This window comes from Mesoplodon densirostris, chromosome 5 (assembly GCF_025265405.1).
Source record: "Mesoplodon densirostris isolate mMesDen1 chromosome 5, mMesDen1 primary haplotype, whole genome shotgun sequence".
NCBI lineage: Eukaryota > Metazoa > Chordata > Mammalia > Artiodactyla > Ziphiidae > Mesoplodon > Mesoplodon densirostris.
The window spans coordinates 21264563-21290918 of record NC_082665.1 but is presented as its reverse complement, the minus strand read 5'-3'; positions in this window follow the sequence as shown (position 1 = coordinate 21290918).

Below are 26356 nucleotides of genomic sequence, written 5' to 3'. Positions count from 1 at the left end.
AAGCACAAAACTAAATGAAAAACAAATTGCTGAATTATATGTGTACCCTGAAGTGATTTTTTAAAAATTAAACATGCAAAACTTTTTATAGTATTCATGTGTAGTACATGTGTTTACCAAAGTATGGAAAGTGCCCTATAAGAAGTGCCACTGGGCTTCCCTGGTGGCACAGTGGTTGAGAGTCTGCCTGCTGATGCAGGGGACACCAGTTGGTGCCTCGGTCTGGGAAGATCCCACATGCTGCAGAGTGGCTAGGCCCGTGAGCCATGGCCATTGAGCCTGCGCGTCCAGAGCCTGTGCTCTGCAATGGGAGAGGCCACAACAATGAGAGGTCGGCGTACCGCAAAAAAAATAATAATAATAAAAGTGCCACAATCTTCATGACAGTGGTTAATTCTAGGGACTCAGCAAGAAGAATGACAGTTTGAATAGAGATCACAGGAGTCCAAACTTATATATAATATTGTATAATGATATATATATATATATATATATATATATATATATATATATATATACACAAATTATATTGTATAAAATTGTATTTATTATGGAAAGCTGCATGCATACATGACATTAACAATTATCTACTCCATATGGTAGAAAGTTAAGTGATCTCTTGTTTTTCTGTACTATGTATTATATTTATCTTTGAATATTAGTCTATAATGTCCATAAACTTTAAGAGAGTTCCTGGAATAACTATATAAATAGATTGTAATAGGGTCCAAGTATTAATTTGGTTTGGCTTTCTAAAAGTCTCATAATTACTAGGAACAACTTTTCACATTTCTCAAAATTATCTTAAATAGTGGAATAAACATTCAAAATCTATTGAATTTTTAATGTGTCATTGATGATTTTTTAGCAAAATTGAAAGGAATTACTGGTAGTCTGAAAGGGATGAATTACCTCAAAAAAAATAATGGATTGATGGATTACAGAATAACTTATTTTTTATACTGTAGGGAACCGGCTCTCTTAACAGCTGAGAAAAGTTATTCAATTTGTTTTATAAATAGTATCTGACTTTATCCAGTTTAAAATATAGACAAGTATTCAAAAAATTACTTTTAAAAGTCATCAATTATTTTGTCATATTAATGTAAAATTAGTCTGATACTCTAATTAAATGTTCTATGTCAAATCAGAAAATCTGACAAGACGAACTTAAATGTATCTTTGATTGGCATGGTTGAAAAACATTAGTACCACAGCTGGTTTCAAGATAAGAGAGAGAGCGAGAGAGGAAAATATAGTGATGAACAGGAGCAAAAACACAGAAGTAGGAGCTCTTTTACAAGAACTGGAATCATTACTCTCTATGACAATACCTGCAACAGTGAGTAGGAGTGAACTCATTGACTGATTCCTTGTCTCTGCCATTCAGTCTCCCAATCAGACCTCCCATGGACCAAATTTCATCAAAAGTCTGATGGATAGAAGGCTTAAGAAAGAAAGAGAAGGGTAGGAGAGGGAATGAAATATATCAGAAAGCAAAAAGGTAACTAATTACAACAGAAGTAATAATAATAATAAACCCTGGTATTAGACAGTAATGTCAGAAGATTTAAAATAATAATAAACAATTATAAAATACTGTGTAAACAACAAAAAAGATTATTTACAAAGAAACAAAATTCAGAATGACATCAACAACACTGGATGCAAGAAGACAAGGAAATAATAATATCAAAATACTGATGGGGAATTATTTGAAGCTAGAAACTCTAATACATTAAAATCATATTGAGGACTGCTGCTTTTGCTCATGACAGAATAACTGATGCTGAACTTGCCCTCACACCTTACACTAGAAACCTGGGGAAAAGCATGTCAATTGTTTTCAGACAGCGTTGGAGAGGGATCAACAAGAGAAAGGAAACAAATGAGTTGAGCACTATGATCACCCTGTCTTTCAGCCTCAAAGCACTTTCCAGGATGAAGAATAAGGAGGGGAACCCCCCAAAATCATAGTAGTCTCACTGACTTGTGGGGAAAGATGGGAGTCAGGCTGAGATGGCTAGAAGCTGTGGGGCATGGTACCAAAGAGAAGAGAAATCTGCAGATGGAGAGACATACGAATCTGTTCAGGGATCCTTGAGTTTTTACAGAATGCTAAATTGCACATGCAAGTGGGAATCTCATGAGGCAAAGAAGTAACTGCTACTAAGGCACCATAAGGTGAATAAATCCCAGTGCTCACACAGAGTGGGGAAACATCCTAGTTCCAACTGATGTGAGTGGAAAGACTTTACTGAATACCTCAGGCATTCAGCAAGGACTCCATAAATATCCTGCTTTAATACTGAGGGACAATGTAGATCTGCCAAATAAAGCTTAAAAAGGAGCTCCCAAAATAATCAACATGATCTGCAAGTAACTCAAGTACATACATACATTATTATTATTATTACTATTATAGTTATAATAACTTTATTTTAAAAAACCACAAAATCTCGACATTCAAAAATATAACAATCAAAATACCCAGCATCAAACAAAAATTACCGTAAGTGCAAGGAATCAGAAAAATGTGCCCCATAATGAGGAGGAATATCATTCAACAGAAACAAACCCAGAAATGACAAGAAATGGTGTAATTAGAAAGCAAGAATTCTAACATTACCATTATAAATATGATCAATAATTTAAAGGAAAATATGAATATAATGAGGACAGGAAAGTTAGATATGAAAAAGAATCAAGTAGGACCTCTTGAGTTGAAAAACAATACTGTAATTCTCAAATAAAAATAGCAATAGCATTGGAAAACTTTAACAGTAGATTAGACAAAGCAGAAGAAAAATCAATGAATTTGGAAGCATGAAAACAGGAACTATCTAAACTCAAAGAAAGACTCATGATGAAGGAATGGTTATTGTGGAATTCTTCCCAAGTTCATAAATGTTAATATGTGGGGGAAAATATGTGTGTTACCATTGATGAAAGAAGGTTAAATGAGACTGGATGGTGAAAGTGTGGTTAAAAAGCTAGTTTTTATTTATAGACAACTGACTGAGTATCTTTGAGCGGGGAGTACTGTGATCAGAGCTGAGCTTTATATCTTACAACATCTTTTTTCCTACAGGAATGGAAAAGTCAGTGCAAAAGACAGGCTGGCTGGGTCTGGGAATGATACTGCTAAGAAAAACATAAACACATATATTTAAGTAATCCAGAGTATTTTGCCCAATTACTATTCAGGTATTCACTTCTCCAATAAATATGAACTCACAGTCACAGTGCTATGTTAATAGCCCCCCACTGTAATATACACATTGGGACAATACTGAGACATTTTCAGAAACCAAACATTAAGGAGACCTTGAAACCATGAATTTCAAAGCTCAAGATCATTATCTCGTCCCATAGTGTTCTGTTCCATGGATTTGCTTGTATTCTGGACCCAAAGATTGAATAATGAATATAATTATACCAATAGGGAATCTGACAAGACAATCAGAAACAAGCTCACAATTAGGGATATTAGTTGAACAGAGTGACAGTTATTTACCTACAAATAAAAAGATGTGTTTCTAAAAATGAATTTCCTGCTTCAGGAAGACCTGGAAAAATCATTTAAATTAGAATTTTCTGTTTATTGCAACTGAATTTGTTAAATACTTAAAATTAGGAAGGTGAAAAGTCCCAGTTTATAGGGAGTAATTGTGTTTTATTCCTATTGTCTTGGCTTAATTATTAATACTACACCTTTTCACTCTCAAAACTGCCCTTGATGGAGTTTGAAAACACTTGTTTAATTAACGTGTGGTAAAAGGACAGTTGGGTGTTTATATCACATTAATTCCAATAAAAATATAAGGGGAGAGATGTTTAAGATTTGGTTTTCACACAATAGCTTTCAAATTTTCCTTTATTAGTTCTCATAATTCACATATAGCATAAGTTCCTCTTAATAGTTTTACTTGCCTGATTGGATGAGGAAATGTGGGATGCTGTAGAATTCTCTGCATCATTTGAAGAAGTACATAAACACTGCCAATATAGACTAGTTAAGACTATGGACTCTGCAGCCAGGTTGCCTGGGTGTAAACTCTGGTTCTGCCAAGAACTTCCTGAATGACCTTGGGGAGGTCCCTTAAACTCTATAGGGTTGTAGTCTTATTATCTGTAAAAGAAGGTCAAATGGTTTGTGCCGAGATTAAATGAGTAAATAGTTGTAAAGGTAGCAGATAATAGTTGGCACATTGTCAGAACTATGTAATTGGTTACTGCTATAAGATACTCTTTAGAAGATTAAAAAATATATATAATTTTTAAAATTTATATTTGTTACCAAACTCCCAACCAAGCATAAATTCTGTTGGGAGAAAAGAAAAAAAAATGGATATAATTTGTAAGAATGCAATATCAGGCACTACTGCACAAAGAAAGTATTGCAAAAAAGAGCTGACTACTGCAAAAATTATGTATGATCATAAGGCTTTAAGTTGATAGTACAGTTTGGCTAATCATATACCTATTCCAAAATTCTGTGTTGTCTGTCTATCTGAAAGAGCTTAAGTGCTTTTTTTCTTTTTTTATTATTATTTTTTGTTTGTTTCCATAATGTAGCAGATGCAAACAATGAAATTTACACAGAAATTTCCTGGGGTGGGGGACAAATTTCTTAGAAAAACTTCTGGTTCTTTTCACTTTTTCCTGCTTTGAAACAGAAAGTGAAATCCGGAACTTCAGTAGAAATTCTTCAACCATGCAAATGATAGGCCAGTCTACTAAATATGTACAGTGGAGAAGAAAGAAAGAAGGGTATTGCTGAACCATTGCACAAGTCTTAGCTGCTACCTCTTGATTTCTTGGTATGTGAGGAAAAAGAAAATCTACTCACTGAAGCTATTATCAGTTGGGTTTTCTGAATTTTTTGCCCTTCAAATGCATTTCCAAATAATTCAGGAATTTATGAGGGCTACAGCTCTACTCTAGACATCATACTGGGTTTTGTATTTATTAATGCTTTTTGAATTTTATAGTAGCTTTGGAGAGGAGTTTGCTTCTACTCCAAGTACTGCATAAAGGGAAATTATAAGGAATGCAAAGAAGGGCCATCAAGTACAACTGACTGGATACTAAACATTATAAGTAGGCAATTTAAATAAAAAAAAATTTAAGAAACCATAGCTAACAAGCAGTACAATTCCAAACACAGTGTCAGAATACATTATGCTTTAAACATGTCTGTTACTCTTTGCCATTGCTATGTGAGAGGAGTCCAATTGTCAGTAAGAATGTCATACCCTATTGCCTATATAAAATCAAAGTAAAGAGTAAGCACATAGGTGGATACAGTTGGTTTTTCAATAAAGTATCATCTTGAAGAAAGAAGCAATTTTATTTCACTGAAACTTTAACTGTACTCACAGAACCCTGAGTGGAGTTCAAGTTATAGAGACCTTAAAATTAAATTCAGATAAATTTAGGTATATTTATGAAACCACTAGGTAGAATTTTGGGGGGCTCCAAGGAGCTCCAGTTCTTTAAGTATCAGAAAGAATTCAGTGAGAGGGAAAATGACAGATAAGAAGTGATTTATTAGTATAGGACACTTGTGAGGCTTACAACTGGGCAGGTGAATGAGAGGGTGCCACACCCCAAGAACTTAGTGGGCTACAGTTTTATAATCAAAGAAAAGTGGGGAGGGGGAAAAGACCACCTTCTTCCTCATTCTTGAGTAGACGTCATGTTTCCATCATCAGCTCCTCCTCCAGGTTGGGCAAGGGAGTTTTTCTTGTCCCTACATGGTCAAGCTAGGACTGTCATGGCACTATGGAAAAATTATTTCTGGTCTCAGTACAATGAGGGTCTTTCACTTTGAAATGTCACCTTTCCATAAATTATTGTTTCTTTATGTGTGCAAAGAGCATGTCCTAGGGGTCATTAACTTACTGAACTTACTGGGCAGGATGTGGGTCTCATGCCACCATTGTTTTATTGTTTTGGGGCATGTCTCATTTGTCTGTTGCATGGTTTTGTTGTTGCTAAGCAAACCTGCTTGGTTTTGTGGTTAACCAAACCTATTTTTTGTTTTTTGTGATCATTAACTTACAGGGGTCTCCCATACTTTTTTTCTTTATTTACAGTCCCCTAGTGGGATTAACTATTTAATTACCTATTTTGTCCCTTTACTCTGTCCCTATCATTTATATCTACTTTACAAAATAGATGTAGGGCCTACTAAAATAAAAATACAAACAAAATATTGAGAGAAAATTTTAAAAAGTCACAGTAATATATAAGGTTAAAACATATTTGTAGATTGGAACAATTAGCATAATAAAGATTTCATTTTTTCCCAAAATCCATGCATAGATTCAATGCAGTCGTTTCCAAAGTTGCCAAAGACTTTTTGTTTGGGGGTAAGAGGTGTTGATACATTGTCTCACTGATAGTCAAGAAAACATAAAAGAATATAAGAACAAAGTAGGAGGGTATATTCTATTAAATATTTTGACTTACTATAAAGATATATTAATTAAGATGGTGTACAATTTGTGAAAGAGAAGTAGAGAATGGAATAGAAGGGACTGTCCAGAAACCTTACTAAACCTACCAGTGCTTTAGAAGGTTTACTGTTGCTATCATTTTCAGAATAGCAGCACTGAAAAAAATATCCAGTGTCATTGAATCCAATATGTCAAATATTTTGGTTCCACTTTGTTCTTCTGCCTATTATGGTCATTGTGTCCAACTTGTCTCTAGTGGTTCAATGGCCTCTGCCACTCCAGGATCCCATCACCTACACTAACAACTGGGATCTCAGGCAGAACGCCCCATCCTGTATTTAACTAATGTATGTGTCAATGTTTTCGTAAAGGACATGCACTTTGGGACCTCTTGGAATATGTAGGGGTAGGGAGGAATAAATGTGAAGTTCTCATCTGATTAATTCAATCTAATATTCTTACATTTTTGAATACCTTCCTTTACATGATACCAAGGGAGTTATAACATCTTATCCTCCCTGAGCGCAGGCCAAGTTGAATTAAATTTTAGTCAGTCAACCAACCAAGCTACTAGAGCCCAATTCCACTGGCTCGAGCTAACACATGCAGCAGGAACAAAGCTGGAAATACTTTTGTCCGTGGAATATTTTCTTCACTTGGATTTCCTTTACTGATTCCCTCATATCCTCTAATTCCTAATATTGTGCTATCATTGGTTTCAGCTATTGGGCATCTTTATCTAGACATACTCCCTTTGGTCTTATAGTTTTAAGGCTTTATTTTTCTTCATATTATTTATGATTCTCTATCATCTCTATTATTCTTTTTTTAAAAATAATTCCATCTCCTAAATTTATATTCCTAGTCTAAATATCTTCTGGTCATCTCCCCCCAGCCATTGTATCTGTCCCAGTTTTTAAAAAAAATATTATCATTCCAGTTGCTGGAGGCAAAATGACATGGTGTCATCCTTGTATTTTCTTTTTCTTACTTCATATCATATCTGTTTGCAAATCCTCTTTGTTTTTTCATTAAAACAAAACAAAACACATATCCAGCTGCACCAACTTCTCACACCTTTCACCTCTTCCATGTTGGCCCAAGTCTCTATCAACTCTCACTAGAGTTATTTCAAAAACCTTCCAACTTATCTCATTATTTTGACTTTTCCTTCCTTCCCTTTTTTCTCTCCCAGCAGCAAGAATGATCCAGTTAACACTTAAGGTCAATTTTATCACTCAGATCATTCTAGTAATTTCCCATTTCACTCAGAGTAAATTTGTTATAATGAACTGCAAGGTGCTACCTGACCTAACTCTGGACCTTCTTTGACTCTAACATTCTTTTTTTCCTCTTAGTCCACTGAAATTGTCCTTGTTTCCATGTTATCACAAAAAGCCAACAAACACATGTCTTTCTCAAGACTGTTACCCTTGCTGTACCCTCTGACTGAAATTTCTTTCCCAAGATAGTCAAATGTCTTTCATGCATTTGCTCAAAAACTCCATGACCATACTATTTAAAATTCAACTTCTCAACACTCTATTAACTCCCTATTCACATTTCCCACAAATGAAAATTAAACTACCCTCTCTTCCATATTTGATAAATTTGACGTGTTACATTTCATAAATTTAAGGTGTGCAGGGTATTACTTTGATAGATTTAATATTGTAATATGATTGCCATTGAAGCAATATTTATCAGACTACATTATTATAGTACAGTATTTTTGTCTGTATTCATTATACTGCATTAGATCTCCATGGCTTATTTTTGGTTTTGTTTTTTGTGCTTTTGGCATTATTCTCAAAAATATTATTGCCAAGACCAATATGGATGCACTTCTTCCCTTTGGTTTCTTTTAGTGGTTTTATGGTATCAGGTCTTACATTTAGTCAGATCCATTTGGAGTTAATTTTTGAGAGTGATATGAATCAAGGGTATAATTTCATTGTTCTGCATGTTTTTCTCCAGTTTTCCCAGAACCATTTGTTAAAGAGACTCTCCTTCCCCCATTGAGCATTCATGATTCTTCATTAAATATTAGTTGACCTGACATGCTAAATTTAATTCTGGGCTCTCTATTTTGTTCCAATTGTCTAGTGTGTATTTTTGTTCCAGTATCACACTATTTTCATTACTATAGCTTTGTAAAGTAGTTTGAAGTCAGAAAATGTGGTACCTCTGGATTTGTTCTTTTTTTTCTCAGGATTGGTTTGGCAATTCAAGGTTTTCTGTGATTCCACACATATTTTAGAATGATTTCTTCTTTTTCTGTGAAGAATGACATTGATGTTTTCATGGGGACTGTGTTGATCTGTAGATGGTTTGGGGTAGTATGGCCATCTTAACAATACTTAAAGACACAGATATCTTTCCATTTGTTTGTGTCTTCTTTGATTTCCTTCATCGAATACTTGTAGTTTTTATCATACAGATCTTTCATTTCCTTGGTTAAATTTAATTCTCAGGTATTTTATTATTTTTGATGCTATTGTGGTTGTGATGGTTTTATTTATTTCTCTTTTTGATGCTTCATCATTAGGGTAAAGGAATGCCACAGATTTCTGTAAGTTGATTTTTTAACCTGCCACTTTACTGAAATTATTTATTTATTCCAACAGTGTTTTGATTGCCTCTTTGGGATTTTCTGTGTATAAGATCATATCATCAGCGAATAGTGACACTTTTACTTCTTACTTCCTAATTTGGAGGACTTTTATTTCTTTGTCTTACCTAATTGCTTTACCTAGGGCTTCCAGTACTATATTAATAGGAACGGTGAGCGTGGGCAACTGTGTTTTATTTCTGATTTCAGAGGAATCCCTTTTCTTTTTTCTCCACCAAGTATAATGTTGGCTGTGAATTTGTTGTATATGTTATTAAATTGAAGTATGTTCCTTCTAATCCCAATTTATTAAGAGTTTTTAATCATGAAAGGATGTTGTATTTTTTTCAAATGCTTTTTCTGCATCTACTAAAATAATCATGTGATTTTTACCTTTCATTTTATTGATGAGGTGAATTGCATTTATTGATTTGCATATGTTGAATCGTGGAGCTAGCTACTTTTTGATATACAAATATAGCCTATATATCTTAAGAATGTCAGTAGTGAATTGGCATAAGGGCCAGGTTCTCATTTCAAACTGACTTCTAGTATCAAATCTGTTTTCACTGAACTCATGGTACTAAAATATAATAACAAAAATATGGAAAACAGAATAGAAATGCCAATATTATCCTGGCATTTAATATATATTAGCAGTTCTTCATAAGCTAATTATCATAAGAATAATGTGTGTGGGGGGGCTTTCCTGGTGGCACAGTGGTTGAGAGTCCACCTGTCGGTGCAGCGGATGCGGGTCGTGCCCCGGTCCGGGAGGATCCCGCATGCCGTGGAGTGGCTGGGCCCGTGGACTGTGGCCACTGGGCCTGCATGTCCAGAGCCTGTGCTCCACAATGGGAGAGGCCACAACATTGAGAGCCCCACGTACGGTAAAAAAAAAAAAAAAAAGAAGAAGAAGCATGTGGGGGTGTTCTATGTATCCTTATTAGTTCTTGACTAGTGAAATGCTTTGTTAACTGTTAGTGATAAACAAGTAGTTAATTATAAAGTGACAGCCACTGAGCTGCAAATTTTAGTGCTGCAAATTTTAACAACTGATTGTTATAATCTTAGAATCTGTAATGGCCTTGCAAGTCACCATCTGTAAAGCAAGTATAAAACATGTTTCCACTATTTTGATTGAGTATAAAAATGTTTGTCTGTTAAAATATTGTATTCATTATATCCAATTCAATTCAATTTATTTATTTATTTATTTTATCCACCAATGCTTCTAATGCAAGGATCTTCTTGCTTGCTGAGTACCCACCGATGGGAACAGGGATTGCCCAACAATGACATTTTTTTTTTCCTGGGGACCTTTCACAAGGGACACCAACAATCCCTAAGCACAGTTTTATTCCTCCCAGAAAATTCTTTCTCGAAATACAGCTACTTAATGCCTTGATTTCACCTGCTAAATAAAAGGAGGGAAAAGACCTATATAAATCCATTAATTTTTACCTATTTTGGAATATATCGATTTTTTTTCTTTTTTTGGCCTTCTGTATATTTGGTGTTCTGTTTCCCTGGATAATTCTCACTATAAAAATGATTAGTGGGCTGCCCTGGTGGCACAGTGGTTGAGAGTCTGCCTGCTGATGCAGGGGACACGGGTTCATACTCCAGTCTGGGAAGATCCCACATGCTGCGGAGTGGCTGGGCCCATGAACCATGGCCACTGGGCCTGCGCATACGGAGCCTGTGCTCCACAGTGGAAGAGGTCACAACAGTGAGAGGTCTGAGTACCAAAAAAAAAAAAAAATGATTAGTGACTTGCTGTCTGAAACTATTATCAAATTACTAAGGGAAGTTGCTATGAAAAAATATCTTACAGGATGACAGTCAACCCTCCAGTGATAGCACCATGCATCAGTTGCTTTGATACTGAATTTTTTGCATTTGCATAAGATAAAAATATACTGATAATGACATTTAAATGTTAACAACCGTTTTAGAATGACCATTTCTACCTGTACAATTTAGAGGTTTTGTAACTTGTGCTTCTTTGTCTTAAAAGATTTCCATACAAATATATTATTCAACATCTACTCTGGTTAGGATATAAACAACTGAATGCAATCTGAATTCAACTACTTCATTCATCTTTCAGAACCATTCTCACAGTGTTCTTTGATTCTAACTTTCTTCATTTCTGAAACGAAGTTCAATAAACCCAGGAAGCACTTTCTCTCCCAAAAGTGATATGTTTGAAAATTCCTCTATTGGATTTAATTAGTTGAGATGTCTACAGGTGGGTAATTAGTTCATTCATCAGATGAATTCAGAAATGTTTCTCAGAAGGCAGCTTTATTATATTTTAACCTTGAGGTAACAGGGAGAAACATTTATTAAAAAATAAATACTTCCAATGAAAGTGTTCTATTTACAAATTAACATCTCATCAGATAAAATGCATTGTATTTTATCAGTAATTTAAGTTTCAATAAAAATTCTATGTTATTGGAATTAAAAAAAAACAGTTTTTAATAGAAGATACCTAATTTAAGTAGCTTTTACTTAGAAATAGCATATGTATACATACATACATACATACATATATATATATATAATTTTACCTTAAGGAAGAATACTGAATAAATGACATTAGGCATATTTGTTAAGAGTGAATTTTGCTTGCTATCCTTATAGAGCTAATGTTTTTTTTTTCCCCTTAAAAGTGTTTTAAATAATTACAGTAACTGGGGAATTTGATTCTCAGCATTTATTGCTGAGATTACTGAGGTAGATCCACGGATTCCTATTACCACATGTATATTGTATCACTGAGTGAGCAACTTGATATGTCTTAAATTAATCATACCACAAAGCAAACCCAATTCCATTGTAAATAATCAGCCATCTATATAACTGATCTAAATTCAATGTGTTCATAAACTTATGGAAGGGTTTATATCAATTTCAAATTTCCCACAGTGAGGAAAATAAATATTTTATTTTGTTTCTACATTCTAGATTAGTGAATTGCACATAGAAAATGATTTCTGTAATTTGTGTTTGCACAAAGGCATTTGAGACATGAGCCTTTGCTTTTCTTGAGATTTCACTGATACTACAAATCATGTAGATTTCACTATAACAGATGATGTCCTTGTATGTTTACTGGTCTAACAATGTATATTTGCAAATATTATTTTATATACTCTGCATCTACAGTTCCATGTGATACCTACCCCATATAAAATATTTATTAAACTTTTTAAAGCACAATTATACATTAGTATTTTTCACTAAATTATAAATAGAATTTTCATAAGCAAAACAGAATATTTTTCAATCTGGAAGAAAAAATTTCATGATGAAATATTTGTGTTTCCTTTATTTGGATAATAATATAACTTTCATTTCTTCACACATACACACACACACACACACACTTTTAAATAACTAAAACCATTCTTTATCACTCCATATGGTATCACTTTTCCTGGAAACAATTCAACAGAGAATTTACACTTACCACTCACAATATCCAGGTCTTGCTATGCTTATTCAATGGAGGTTGACTATCAGACACCCATTGTCATTCACAATGTTGTTGCCTAACCAAAATTGAAAATAACAATTTTGCTCTTCTAGATTTTTTTTCTCCTAGATTTTTCATGCCTTGTCATTTAATTATAAGGAAAAGCATCTATTATAAGCAATTAGGCAACTAGAATATATGTGTCAAATAGTTGTATTATCAAGGGGCTATTTAGTGTAGATAGGGGAGATTTTTCTAGATGTCTGTTTATTTCATTGAAGAGTACAAGGGTTACTTTTTGCAAGCTATTCTTGAGATATAGTATAAGCACTTGTTACAGATTAGAAATTAATTTGGTAAATGAACTGAACTAAGAAGCAATTTACTTTATGGATGATTATGAATATAATATCATCATCTATCAACATACACTATTTTTGTTTTCAATTTTAGTTCTTATATTTATAGGTCTATTATGTTTCTGTTTTGTGCTGTTTCAGTCTTCTAGTTCAACTCTTTATATGGAAGATAATGGTAGGCATACTTATCTCATTCCTCAACTTAAAGGGGAATAAAAGTTTTACAATTATGTACTACATTTGCTGTAAGTTTCCTGTCAATTGCTTTTAACAAGCTAGAGAGTCCCTTTCTATTCCTAATTTGCTGAGAGCTGTTGTCGTGAATGGATAGTTCAATTTTATCAATTTTTTCCTGCATCAGTTTATCAATTTGATAATCATTTTATTATTTATTATCTCTTTATTTTATTTTTTGCTTCTCTATATCTCACAAATATAATGTTCATGTTGCTGGTCCAAGGACAACACCTTGAGTACCACTGCTTAGATTTGGTGATTTTTTCTTTCCTTTTTTTTGTGGTAAACTCATTTGGGTTTTCTTTACCTGAATATATTGCTGCTTTGCTCTCATTCTTGAATGACACATTCACTGGATTCACAGTTCTGGGTTGACAGGTGTTTCTTTCAGATCTTTGAGTGTATTATATCATAAACGTCTGAATTCCATTAATGCTTCTATGTCAAATGTCAGTCCAATCATGTTTTCTTTTTGAAAACTGTCTTTTTTCCTCTGAATGTTTTAAGAAATATCTCTTTTTATGTGTATTAGCTTTCTTTTGCTGCTGTACCATATTACCACAAACTTAATGGCTTAAAACAACACACATTTATTGTCTTACAGTTCTGTAGGCTGGTCTACACAGGTCCAACACAGGTCTCACTCAACCAAAATCAAGGTCAGAAGGGCTGTTTTCTTTCTGAAGCCTCTATGGGAAGAGTCTATTTCTGTGTCTTTTCTACTTTCTAGAGGCTGTTTGCATTTCTTTGATCCTGGACCTCTTCCTTCATCTTCAGAGACAGAAGTGTCACACATCTCTCTGATTATAGCCTGGAAATGTGTTCAGATTTTCAGGATTTATTTGATTAGATTGGGCACTCCTGGATAATCAAAAATAATGTCTCCACATCAATGTTCTTAACGTTAATCATATTTGCAAAGTACCTTTGTCACATAAGGGGATATACTCACAGGTTCCAGAGATTAAGGCATTGACAGCTTTGGGAAAGCCATTAGACTGCTTACCACAATATGGTTCTGCACTTTTGGTATGGATTTATTCTCATTTACCCTAATTACGAATTTTGGACTCCTACAAATGATTATTTATATTGTTAGTTCAGTCTAGAAACTTCTCAATTCTTTTTTTTTTTTCTCCTATTGGGACTTCTCTGATGGTCCAGTGGCTAAGACTTCGTGCTCCCAATGCAGGGGGCCCGCGTTCGATCCCTGGTCAGGGAATTAGATCCCACACGCCACAACTAAGAGTTTGCATGTGGCAGCTAAAAGAGATCCCGCATGATACAATGAAGATCCCATGCATTGTAACAAAGATCCTGCATGACGCAACTGACCCTGTGCAGCCAAATAAATAAATAAATAAATATTGAAAAAAAATTTCCTATGGAATTCCATTCCAATTCTCAATTTTTTCTTCCATGTCTCTCACCCTCTTTTTAATATTTCCTTTGTCTTGTTTTCTTCATTTTGGTATGTTCTGAATGTCTTTTTACCTTTCTTTTTGTTTACTAATTCTCTCTTCTGCTGTACTTATTCTATTATTTAAACTGTTTATGCAGGCTTTTATAAATTTCAATTCATTTCCAGGTTTAAAATGCTATTTTTTGAAATTGTTTTACTATATATATATTTTTTTAGTACGCAGGCCTCTCACTGTTGTGGCCTCTCCCATTGCAGGGCACAGACTCTGGACATGCAGGCTCAGTGGCCATGGCTCACGGGCCTAGCTGCTCCATGGCATGTGGGATCTTCCTGGACCGGGGCACGAACCCATGTCCCCTGGATCAACAGGCGGACTCTCAACCACTGCACCACCAGGGAAGCACCATTTTACTATTTTTGATTTCAGAAATAACAATATTACTCTCTTTATAATATGAATTTTAACTTAATATTTCAAGTCTCACTTTTAATTTCTTTAAATAGATGAAAGATTTATTTATTATTTTAAAAATAATCTTAATAAGTTGCATATTTTGGGGTCTGATTGACTTGGCTTCTGTTTCTACTGATTCTAACTCATAATGCCATCTGTGTGCACATGTGCATGCCCATGGTGCATGCCCATGGTGCATGTTGTGGGTTTTGTTTATTTTTTTTACTAAGAGCTCATAAACCTTGACCTGTGGTTTGAAGGTATATTCAGCCAGATGATTTAAATTTGCTTATTTCTGTGCTTGGCTGTGCTCTCAACACTGGACTACTTTGAAATATATTCTTCGGCTGAGTTTTTGTTTTGTTTAATTTGGTAAAGTTTGGTTTATCAATTTGGCAGCTGTAAATTCAGCTATAAACCCAAATAAGATTTAGTTGTTAATAACAAAGTGTCAGAGGTGAGATTTTTAACATATTTATTTATTTACTTACTGTTTCATACATACATAATAATGATCTAAGTTTTTGTTCCTCTGACTTTGTTAGGAGCTGACATCAGAATCGTACTAGTTTCATTTTCTGCTTTAAGCTGCTTTCTGTAATGCAATTACATATTTTTTAAAGATTTAACAAAACTAGCTTAAAGACTTGGAATGCTAGTACCTTTCTCCCTGGTGACTTTAAATTTCTTCAGCCAAAATTAGAACTCAAAATACCAATAATTCAAACAGTAAATCACACAAAAGCAAACTACTCTTTCAAATAAAAATAATGAATAATCCTTAGTAACAACAAAAATAATTCAAAAATAATATATTAAAATTTGCCACAACTTCATTCTTGCCAATTTTAGTATGGAAATCAAGCTTTATAAGATTTTGATCAATCTAGCTGGTGTAGCCAATGGAGCCAGGGACCAAAAGTTACCATTTGTAAAATTGTGAGGTTGAGAGAATACAGTATGGTTAGTAGATAATTATCTTAACAATGAAAGCAGTGACTCTATTGAGTTACATTTCTTTCCAGATTACATAGCAAAATCCAAAAGTGGGGAAAAAAAATCTACTTGACCTTATTCATATGTTGAGTTAGTGCTCAACTAAGGAATTGGATGTTCACTAATGTTAAATATTGCCCTTCTAATGTCTTTCAGATTATCTTAATATCCTCACAATTATTCAAAGTAAAAATAGACAGTTATTTCTGCCCACATATTCTTTAGGTAATTTTATGCTTAGATGATCTGTTATATTTAGTACTTTTATTCTTTAAATTAATGTTACAGTTATTTAAAATTGACTATGTGCCATTAATTACATCAGATTTATAACACTTGAAAATGTATAATTTAAGCTAATTTGATTTGTTTAATTAGATATGATATTTTATATATCTTAAAATATGTGTTTTGATTTCACTCTATGCTATTTTTAATCCATGTATATGTATGTAAGTAGAGGTGTCTTAGTGAGATGGGAGAAAGTCTTTTGCAGGAGCTGGCAAAAGCAATTTAAATTCCTGACCCTCTCACTTACTAAATGTATGTGTCCTTCAGCAGGTCACTTAATCTATTAATATATGTGTTTCATCTTTTTCTTTGTAAACTGTATTTTTTTGTTGTTGTTCTTTGTGTTATTACAAATGTTTTATCATATAATAAATATGAACTTTTTCTGAAAAGTTTTGAGCCCCTCTACATGTAATTATCACATCAAATTATTCCTGGTAAAATATTCCTTTAGAATCACAGTACCTTCATTTTGTCTTCATTTAGATGAATGTAAAGCAAGAATTTCCCCTTACTAATTTATGCCCTAACTTTTTATAGTGAAGATAATTGTGCCATATGGTGATAATCCATAAAATAAAAATTAAGCTGCAACATAATATTTGCACTGTTGGTATGACTGGATATTTCCAATCTATTCTATTCTGGTTTGAAAAAAGAAATGACAAAATTAGTTAAGAAAGACAGATACTGTGTCTCAGTATGGCTCAATTGCTGAACATTATAAAAATAAAGGGAGATGAGAGTAGGACTCTTTACAAATAGACTTTCTTTGACCTTATATTTATTCTTTCCAGAAGGTATAAAGTCATTCAAATTTTATTCCGAACCTCAGATACACTTGCAACAATGTTATTATCTGTAACAGACAATAAGTAGTTTTAAATGGATAATATACAGGAAAAAAACTTTTGAGGTAAAATATAAAAAACAATTTTAAATATATTGGGATGACCTTGGAAAGTTTCTAAATCCCATTTTTATCAACAATAAGTGAATATTGATTAAACTTATGTCAGAGATAAATAAGTGTCTAGCACATTAATGAGCAGGGAAATTCTGATACCTGTCAGGTTTGGCTTCAGTTCACCTACAGTTCCAGTCATTCTGAAGGAAAGTTCCAGAATCTGGAAGACGCAGGGCTCTCTACATCTGTGTGTAGAGAGAATGGGCTGAGAACTGTTTTTATCATCCAGTTTCTACCACTGTCCTATATGGATATTCTGTTACCCAGAGCCCAAGATGATGGAATCGTCTGTCAAGGTTCACGGCCTGACAAATCTATCTAGAATAAGTCTTCTTCTCTGGGAGGCTGGGGTTGATATGCGTCACCATTCATCACCCACACCCACCAGAGAAGCTCTCCCTCAACAGATATTTGTAGGGAAAGAGAGGACAGCTCTCTTCACAAAACCACCCTCTTGCATCTTTCCTGTATAGTAGGATTTGGATATGGGGTGGGAAATGCGTGCCACCTAGTTGACTTTAGCCACTCAATAAAAACCTTACACAGCACAAAGCTGTGAAAAATGTGTTTTGCCAATGTTCATAAGCTGCTGAAATCACATGAAGTAGCTCTTCCCTTAGGGATCTTGGAAAAATGCAAGCTGCTACTCAGCTGCTGAGTCTACTGGGACAGCTTTTCAACAAGACTGAGTGGTAGGGGCATGGATGCAATCCTTAGCTCAAATGCTACAGCCTGTCAATTTTCTTACTGAGTTTTTTATAATTTTGTTGAATAAATGCTTCTTAATTTGTTGTAAATCATTGATCAAACTCCAGAAACTTGGATACTTGTCTGTTCAAATTTTGCCCAGCTTAAAAGTGTCTCTTTAGGAAAGAGGTTTCTCCAAGCTCCTCACTCCACCATTATTAAAAACAAACAAACAAAACACACATGCACACACACAAACCCTCCTTATATAAGCACAGGTTCTCAAGCTTTGAAGTGTGTTAAAAGAACTGGAGTTGGTTATTAAAAGTGAAAATGACTAACCTCAACTCAGACTTCTGTATCAAAATCTCTAATGGTGATTCGTAGGCACCTGCAGTTTTGATAAACTCCCCCAGTTGATTCTCATACAAGAACAAGTTTGAGAGCTATCTAGCTGAATGTATTACCAAGCAATGCCACACATGGGCAGTTTTATCTCATATATAGATTTTGAACATGACTTAAAATGTGTGGGCTCCCTTTCTCCAACTTCTACCAGAATCCTTTTTAAATCATCTATAAAACTAAATAGTATTAAAATACTAGCAGATTTAGTTTTTAAAGTTATCTTTATTTCATCAGTCTTGTAATTGCCCAATAATTTTTTTATTTAATTTCCTTTTTCTCATTATGTAAGTTTTAAATATATATATTCAAGTATAAGAGATTGACTATCTTAGGAAATTGAGCCACAAATCTAAATGTATAACAGCTTTCCTTAATCTTCTATTTTTCTAATGCTCTGTATTAGTCCTTAAAATGTCAACTTTTTATTTCGTCATCTTAATTTTTGCTTAATTTAGGTAATATCTCAGTATTCAATTTTTAAAAGACTTTGTGTATGTTGATATACATAAACACAAGCAAATACTTATCCACCAAGCATCACAAGCTGCATTCCTCCGTAACCACAATATTCCAAATCACCCTCCCTCTGAAGTTTTATAATATCAGGATTTCCTTTTCATCATGTTTTATTCAGAATGTCTCAGCACTTTCTGAAAGCTTGAGCAAGTCATCTTATAGCTTAGAAGTTAATGGGGTATAGAATGCAGTGAGATATTTTGCTGAAGTCTTCAGTGTATCTGGAGGTTTCCACCAGGGGGAGGAAAATGACAGTAATGAGAATGGATGGTTGTGCATGGGGATGCAGTGGGATTGGTAATACTATTGTTATTAGTATTATGATTGTACTTAGTTTTAAAAGATAGGTGACTGACAATCTAGAAGTGACTTTAGGGAAAAAGGAAAAGAGTGAGTGACTTCAACACCCAAAATATGAATCACAAGAATGAATAATGATAAGAGGAATATAGGAAATCAGCCTGCTTGATGAACAGGTAGTTTCCAATGATAGCAAGCAATGGAAAAAAACTGAAAAAGTACTAAGGATAAAGAGTAATTTGCTGACTGGGAGTGCCTTAGTGTATACAGGGAAGCTTTGAGGAGATGGGTTGCCTTAGGTGAGGGGAATGACAGACCTCAATGGGGATCAAAGATAACTGAATATATTCAGCTAACATTCTACAAGGCAATGCAAACTAAACCAGACATGGAAGATAGACTGTACTTTGAAAATTGTCTGTCGCCACACTGATGACAACAAATATGGAATAATGTTGAGCAAGTAATAGTGGGGACTTGAGGGAATAGGAAAAAATAATACTTTTTTTCTAATTCTAAGTTTTAAAATGTGTGTGTGTGTGTGTGTGTGTAATCCACCAGTATTCAATAAAACAGAGACAATTATAAAGATCGTGCATGTTTTACATGATGTGCTTACATTTTTTATGTATGAGAAAGAAGGGGAAATGTCTGCTGTGAATAAGTATATATATATATATATATATATATATATATATATACACATACATGTATATATATATGTATATACATATGTATATAATGATTTACATCAAAATACCAAATGAAGTTGCTTATACCTAAAATAGTATATATAACTTCACAATTGTGAATAATTAAATTAGTTAAAATCTCTGCAGTCTACTCTTTTCCAGTTGAAGTTGCTATATTGGCAATTTTGTAGGCAAGGTAAGTTAAAATATTTCACAAAATTAATTAATGATATATGTACTTGCAAATATAACATTGTTTTAGTAAAACACACGTATAGACAAGCACATACATACAAATGGAAATTACAGACAAAACCCTATATGCAGATTACAACACTATCAATTTGTACATTGTTAAATAGTATATAAAAGTGACTAAAAGAGTTAGTGAATGTTAGTTAGCAATATACTGAACATTTTTTTTTTCTATTTTTGAGACTGGGACAAAAATCCTCATGATGGATTAGAATAGTGCCACTTAGTAAATGGACACTTATGATAGTAATACAATGTTCTCTTGTAGAGTACAGTACATATTAATTATCTATGATACAATAAAACTACAACAAACATAACATTGAAAATAATCAAAATGCAGAGAAGGTAAATCTTAAAAATAATTTTGTTTTTATTTCAATATCAAATAAGTGCAAAACACAATGAAAAATGTTCTGGATCTAAAAGTCTTTATTATTTTAGAGAATAAATTAAATTTGTTATTATCATTTTTATAGATAGTTCTTATTATTAGTTATATTTTTCTGTTTGAACAATTGGTTATCTCTATAATTATAATAAACTGCTATATTTAACTTAAATTTTAAAGAAAGGTTATATGTGCAGGCAGACACAGAGAAATAATAATAAAGTCTATTAAAGTAAATTCCACTAAACATATTCTCAAATGATTTAAATTAACAAAGTAGCAGAAAAGCCTCATTAAATTTCATGATAATAATGTATTTATTTAGTTTTTACTAATTTATGATTGACTTTAGCTTTACAATGCTAATTAATTCCTTTGGGGAAGTAATATACATAACATTTTCTCACTTTATTTTTTCAGTAATTTTAAACAATAGATTTAACTTCAAGGATAATAAAAGAGCAAATAGTAAAACTGATAAGGCACATCACCCTAAACTCTAATTGTTTGTTTTAATTTGTCTCCCATTAGTCTGAAAGAACCGTAAAGGCTGGGGTCATAGTTATTGATCTTTGCATTCTCAATATATAATACAGTGTTGGAATAGTAGAAAAACTCTAAAAATATTTGTGAAAAGAAGAAACTAATAATAGGGCTTCCCTGGTGTCACAGTGGTTAAGAGTCTGCCAGCCGATGCAGGGGACACGGTTTCATGCCCTGATCTGGAAAGATCCTACATGCCGCAGAGTGGCTAGGCCCGTGAGCCATGGCCGCTGAGCCTGCATGTCCGGAGCCTGTGCTCTGCAAAGGGAGAGGCCACAGCAGTAAGAGGCCCATGTACTGCAAAAAAAAAAAAAAAAAAAAAGAAGAAGAAACTAATAATGGGACATAATTTTACAATGGAAACTTGTGATTTGGTATTTTCAAAATACAAATGTCTTGATAAAAGGTATATAATAATTGCATCAGTGTCCTTCTAATACTTTATAAGAATCTGAAGTGTTTTTAGCATTGTTCAGACTAAGTTACCATCTGGCTTTCTATCCAAAATAGACAAGGACATGTGTTAAATTTCTTAAAGGATGCCTTGTGTTTTACAAAAAAAAACATAAGCAAGTGGCCACACCATCTATAACTTTGCCCACTGATGCAAGTCACAATCTTAATCCCATCTATAAACTGAATTCTCTTTTTATTTTGTAACAGAATATATTCACAAGTTTCCCAAATCAGTATTTGCACATTACTATTTTGTGTGTGTGTGGTGGAGTGGTGTAAAAAGGAACATTATTTTGCTTATCCCAGTATCGTATTCCTCATAGTACTTCTAATTTTAAAACTAATATTTAAAACAGAAATAGGCCTATTTCCATATATTTTTGCATAACTTTAGAAATATACTGTGACCATATGCCTGTTCTCAAAGTGTTCATGAAAATAAGAGTATCCCATTTAAATTTATTCTCCAAAAGAATAACCAGGAATGCATTACATCAAAAATTGTAAATTCAAAGGCCAGTTAACAAAATCTTGAAAATACTATTTTTTCCCTACATCAACCCTAAATACTCAATATTTTTAAAATAGCTAAAATTATGTCTTTTTCAAGAAAATAATAGATTGAATTTATTAACCTTAAGATAATTATCTGTATTTATACTTGACATTTGTGTAAGATAAAAATTAAAATGTCCATGTTTTAAAATGGTGCTCAGTGATGGATAGTCTTTCAGTTGAGTCACAAAAATAACTATAAATCAATTATTATAGAAACAGAAGATAGTGTATATTACTGAAAAAGCAAAAAGAAACAAACAAAAGCTGAAAAAGAATTACAAACCAGGCACTAAGTTAAGAGGAGAATAGTAAGTAGACCCTTCCCTTTTGCAAATGTTAATTTCCAGTATCATATATAAATATAACATTTCTGGAGTTAGTCATTTTACTTTGGATTATACAATCTATTTTATCTTGAGAAAAATGATCATCAAGATACAGGCAGTTGAAAAGTTATCTTCTGGTCTAAAGCAATATTTCTGAAAGTACTGTTGACCCTTGGGGAAAAAAAAAACAGATTTGAACTGTGCAGGTCCACTTACACATTGAATTTTTTCAATAAATACATTGGAAATTTTTTTGGAAATTTGTGACAATTTGAAAAAACTCATGTATGTACCACATAGCTTAGATACATAGAGAAAATTAAGAAAAAATATTTCATGAATGCATAAAATATATGTAGATACTTACATAGGCATAAATGCTACTTAATCTAAAATTAATAGTGTGTTAGTTTACCTTAAACATACCTCTCCCTCAGCCTATCATCACGGGTAGCAATGTTTCCAATATTATATGATGAATATGACTGTAGTACTGTATGCCACAACAATTTTATAATGATTTATTTATTAATGTATATGCTAGACTACCATGAAACAATCATATTGATTGCACTAAGCTACCATAAAACAATCATATTTCTGCTTCTTCATTATCAATACATTAATTATTATACTGGTAAGTAAATATGAATTTCTTTTTCACATCATCTTTCCATTTTTGATACCTAATGCTAGTAGCTATGAATTTGTATAACATCTACAGTGTTTTGTATCAAATAAGACAATATTGATGTAGGTACTGACAGACTTCATCTTGTAAACAGACAACATAAACTTACAGTATTGATAAATATAGTACAGTACTGTAACTGTATTTCCTCTTCCTTAAGATTTTCTTAGTAACATTTTATTTTATTTATTGTCAGAATACAGTATATAATACATATATAAAGTATGTGTTAATTGACTGATTATGTTATCAGTAAGTCTTCTGGTTGATGGTAGGCTATTAGTAGTTAAGTTTGGGGGGGTCAAAAGTTATATGTGGTTTGGCACCCTAACCCCCTGGGTATTTATGTGTCAAATGTATTTCTGAACCAAAAGCATTAAGGTCACTTGAGAACTTGTTGGAAATGACCATATTCAGGCTCCACTCCATACCTAGTACATCAGAAACACCTGGCGTAGGACCAAGCAATCTGTTTAAAGTGTTCAAGGTGATTCTGGTGTTCTCTAAAGCTTGAGAATCATCCCCAACCACTCTTTGTGCAAAAGAAAACAAGGCAGACTCTGAGCAGCAACTGTAATGGTAAAAGTTACAACGTTAATAAAGAGAAAACAGTTCATTCAGCCCATTTCTTCCATACAGTTGTGTGTGTGTGTATGTGGAAAAGCTTTAGCAAGATTAATGTTGAAGTTTTGCCAAAATATGTAAGAACCTAACTGAAGCTACAACCGATGAGAGAGCACTAAAAGATAATGTGGTAGAAAAGAGAAATAAGAGATGCCTGCTTTTATTATTTAATCAAATCTAGCCAGAATTTCAAACATTTCTTGATTTCACATTATGAACTGTGCATTTTTACAACATATGTTACCATAGAAGTTAAGCAACACATATCTTCAGAATATATACATGCATATTAGAGTACACCAAATAAAATATATTTTCAAACAGTTTTCTTTAACACAATGGCCCCAGCTCAGCCATATTAAGAGCAATCATTGCCCTGAGGGCCTGTTTGATAGATAATAAAAAAAAATGTTATTTCCTTCTTCTTTACAAAATGAAATGCGTTATCTTTCATTTAATTCACAGGACAATTCATTTTCATAAATATTCTTCATTCTGAATTTTTTCTCTACTAATATACATGAGTAATTTTTGTAATTTGAGGGAACATATTTCTCTTTCGAATACATTTATTAAAAATGTCTAACCAAGGGAGAAAAATAATCTAATGACATTTAAAAGTAGATAAAGTTCAATAGATTTGTGGCAGCTCTACTAACTTACATGTGAGAGACAGTAATAATGAGATAATTTTTAGTCAGCGTCAGCTATTTAAGAAAATTCTGCAGTGGATTTTAAGAATGGACAAGTGGGCTCTAATCATTCTCTCTGAGCAGAGTATCAGTTTGAAGTATTTTCTCAGTACCTTACCTTGAAACTGTAAGGGACTGGATTTTAGAAATTGATACACATTACTAAACCTCATTATAAAATAGTATCCTTAGTATTTGAGCAAGGATATCCTCTGTCTCATTTACTCCTAAAACTGTGCCCTAATAATGATGAAGAACAGCATAGTAAATTGCAATAACTATTTCTTGAATGGTGAATTCACCCTTGCAGTAGTTTATGACATTTCTTAAAACACTGGATTGAGCCATTAATTTGTCTTCTATATCTATAGTCAAACGTTATACTTTATAGTGGTCTACTTTTATTTAAAATTTGTTTTATTTAAAAGATACATACCCTCACTTGATGTGCTGTTTGCCTTTAAAATTAGTAACACCTAACATTTATTAATATGGATTAAATATAAAAATAGTTTAATTATTTAAATGGCAATATCTATATTTTCACATATAATGCAACATAAAGTTACTGGTGATAAGAAACTATAATTTTGCTATGTACTCATTATAATTCATGTCTATAATTATCTTTATATCAAATGCAAAGTCATACAGACTGAGTAGCCACATTTAAAAGACTGAATCATCAAACGTCATGTAATTCAGCAGTTAAAAATACTTTTTCAAATGCCAACACTCACTGTAGGACTTGACGAGAAATGCATGATATAATTATTTTTGGATTACCTAATGAAGCTAGTCAGACTTTCCCAGTGACATTGCTCTGTATCCTTGTATATCAGAGAGTATGTGAAACAGAAATTCAAGGTCAGTAAGCAGGTTCATTTGAGATCCATAGACTGCTAGTATTAGCATATAACATGTTGCTCTGATTGAGAAGGTTATTGTATCATTTTGTTAGTCAAGACTTCCTTATTACTTCGAATCTAGATGGTTCATTTTTCTTGGCCCCTTTAGTTCCCTTCTCACTTTCCAGAAATTACTGCCCTAAACTAAAGGGTGAGAAAATATTTTCTGTATAGAGCTAGATAGTAAATATTTTAGTCTTTTGAGCAATGTCCTTTCTCGTAACTACTAAAGTTGGCTATTGAAGTGGGAAAACAGCCATAGACAATATGTAAATGAATGATCATGCTGTGTTTCAGTAAAATTTTATTTACAGAGATGTGATGGGCAGGTCTGAGGTTATGACAGCTATTCTAAACTAAAATCCTCATATCACTTTTCTTAAGAAATCTTTAGAAACCCTTCTAAAGATGCAGAACACCCTTCTGCATACAAACTGGAGGAATATTTACTCACCTTGTACAGACGTGTTTGTTCTAATTTTCTCACACTAGAGCAGTCCTTGTTCCAGTGAAACCCAGGGCAAGGGGGGTAAATGCTCACTGAATGAAGTGTGTAAACATGCTTTTCTATTATATGTAGCTATATAATAATAGCAATAATGATACATCTTTTGTTATATGGGTATAATTACAAATACATATAGATGACACTATATTATATGATCTTTTAGTAAATTTTGATATATCAAAGTTATACTGATTGTTATACTTGCAAATTACACTAATATAAAAATAAGCTGAATGCCATTTTCATTCTTGTTTTCACACATATAAAAACTGGTTCTGGGATGGTTTTCTGATGTATTTGTCCACAAAAAAATGAGGAAGGGTATCCTCATTTTTCTTACAAGAAAAAAATTTCATATCTCTTTTAAAAAAATAATATTTAAAAAGTTATTTCCTGTATCAATGCCTTCCTATATTTTCATACCACTTTTTCTATTTGAATGCATTTTCCTTTGGAAATTGACTACCACAAAGAACCATAGATTATCTGAAAAGATATATAATTTACTCATT